We start from the raw sequence: 2,797 nt of genomic DNA on the forward strand, positions 1-2,797 counted from the left end.
ATTCATTGCATTTTCCAACGAGGGAGCTGAGGATGCTCTTTGGAACTTTAAACACGAGAAATTGTTTTAAACCCTTCCCCAGATCTATGCCTCCTCACAATTCTATCTTGGCGTTCTCTGGAGAGTTCCTTGGATTTCTTGGGAGAGTTTCTGCTCTGACATGCACTGTCAACTGCGGGACCCTTTCTTTCTAAATAATGTCCACTCAATTTAATTGATGACAGTTGGACTGCAATCAAGTTGTAGAAACATCTCAAGGATAGGTCAAGGAAATTGAATGGAGCTGAGCTCAATTTGGAGTGCCACAAGCAAATGGGTTGAATACTTGTGAACGCAAGATGTTTCAGATATTTATTTTTAATTAATGTATCAAAAAAATTCTCAAAACTTGTTTTCACTTCATTTTTTTGAGGTATTTTGTGTAGATCGGTGACAAAAAACATTTGAATTTAATCCATTTTAAATTCAGGCTGTCACAACAAAATGTGACAAAGTCGAGGGTAGAAACGTTTCTGCCTCAAGGTGAATACTGTCTGAAGGCACTGCATATGGATATTTGTACATGTATACAAATATATATATATATATATATATATATATTTGTATATATATATTTGTATATATATATATATATATGTATGTATATATATATATGTATATATATATATATATATATATATATATATATATATATATATATATATATATATATATATATATACAAATATATATATATATATCTGCAGTATAGGTGATATATATCTGTATGTATATATATATATATATATATATATATATATATATATATATATATATATATATATATATATCTGCAGTATAGGTGATATATATCTGTATGTATATATATATATATATATATATATATATATATATATATATATATATATATATATATATATGTATAATGTATGTGTATATGTATTTCTATGTATATGTAGATGTAAATGTATACATATACATATATATATATATATATATATATATATATATATATATATATATATATATATATATATATACATATACATAATATGTATATGTGTCTCCATGTATAATGCAAATGTACATAACTATATGTACATACATACAGATATATATCACATATACATAAAGATATGTGTGTATATATATATATATATATATATATATATATATATATATATATATATATATATATATATATATATATATGTATTTTATGTGTGCAATATATGTATATATATATTAGAATGTAGTATGGTTTTGCAATTTTTCCACAGTATATATATATAAATATATATATATATATATATATATATATATATATATATATATATATATATATATGTATTTTATGTGTGCAATATATATATGTATATAGAATATAGTATGGTTTTGCAATTTTTCCACAGTAAGTTTTATTACGCAGTCCCTCCGTGGCGTGTTTTTGTTATCTACAGCATGTACAGTCTACTCCGACTTGCAAACACACCTTGCACAAACAATACACAATTAACGTGACGAGCAAAAAATATAAACAACAACCACCTTGCTCTGTATATACCTGATTGACAAGTGAGCAGCGGAGGTTCCAAATTCGATCTTCTCCTGGGGTGCTGCTCCTGAGACGGACCACATCGTGTGTTTTTTTTCCTCTTTTGACTTGCCCGAGTTACGGAGGTGACGTTAATGGAGCATCGTGAAGTCCACCAAAGTGACTGCGAGAAGCGCGTCCCCTCCCAGATAAAATACAGTATTGGTCCAGAGATGTAGTGCCGATGTCCGGTGGCCATTTGAATGAGTGTTTTGGCTGCCCAAAATTTCATTTACACCGAGTGCAGATCGCCTTAGAATCTCAGGCAACTCAGAAATCAATGAAAAAGGCACAGTGAAAGCGGTCGAATGCCATGACAACTCAGAACAAGCGAACATTTATTCCAAACTGTTAAAGCACATTGTGCTGTGGCGTCAATCACCCATTATTTCTTGACTAAAACAAATGCAAAAACTGCCTGGCGACAAAGGCGCCCACCGGAGGCGGACATTTGTCTACACCGTTGCTTTTGTGTCCAGCTTAGCAATCGGCCTTGTATTTGGGTTTGTTCCCGCTCCGACCACCCAGGACGTGAGCTCAGGGCTCGCCCAGAAGCGCCACTCTTGTGTTTCTCAAGCAGCGCGAGGGAGGCCGTGTTTGGCAGTGAGGGTGGGGAGGATTGGGAGGCTGCGGGGGTGTTGGGGGGGGGTGACTTCGTAAACCACGAACCGCCACAATAACTGTAACAATGCGAGCCCAAGCAGTCTTATCCGTGTGCTTTTGGGACAGCACAGCCTATCAGCCTGTCATAGGAATCCCCAAGTTTGACAACTGAGGCCTGAGTATGGAGGAGGGACTAGGTTAAGGCAGGAGCGAGTTCAAGAACTCGAGAGCAGTAGTCAAGGTGTAAAGCATGGTGTTAAGAATGGTCCAACAATCCGTACGAAACACATTGCAAAATATTAACAACTTTGCAAGATAAGGGCACCGAGTTTGCAGGTGCACCAGGGCGGAGGGCTTTGATGTTCAGGTGCAGGTTGTGTTTTGAAAAACAAACAGTTGGGTGGGAAAGTAGGGTAAAAACTTCAAACCAACTTACCTGTACTAATTAAATGTACAAGTGGATTGTTTAAATGCGGTCAAAACAAACATTCATAAAAATATTAAATGTACTTTTATTTATTTGGCCTTTTTTAATATGAGGTACATTCAAAATGATCTTCATACAAGACACTTCAATGTATATTTTTCCTTTCCAACATA

General features: G+C 33.9%; 1 long non-coding RNA gene across 2 annotated transcripts in view; it reads right to left on the minus strand.

The window, feature by feature from the left end:
- The window catches only part of LOC147022670 (uncharacterized), a 146,211-nt gene extending 144,432 nt beyond the window's left edge, over nt 1-1,779 (minus strand). For both annotated transcript variants that reach the window (XR_015059843.1, XR_015059842.1), the window contains exon 1: nt 1,565-1,779. This is a non-coding gene — a long non-coding RNA (uncharacterized LOC147022670). The remainder of the gene's footprint in view (nt 1-1,564) is intronic.
- Nucleotides 1,780-2,797: the final 1,018 nt, after the last annotated feature.

The sequence above is a fragment of the Eptatretus burgeri genome, chromosome 7 (assembly GCF_056783735.1).
Source record: "Eptatretus burgeri isolate ZD-2024b chromosome 7, Ebu_testis_v1, whole genome shotgun sequence".
In the NCBI taxonomy this organism is placed as follows: domain Eukaryota; kingdom Metazoa; phylum Chordata; class Myxini; order Myxiniformes; family Myxinidae; genus Eptatretus; species Eptatretus burgeri.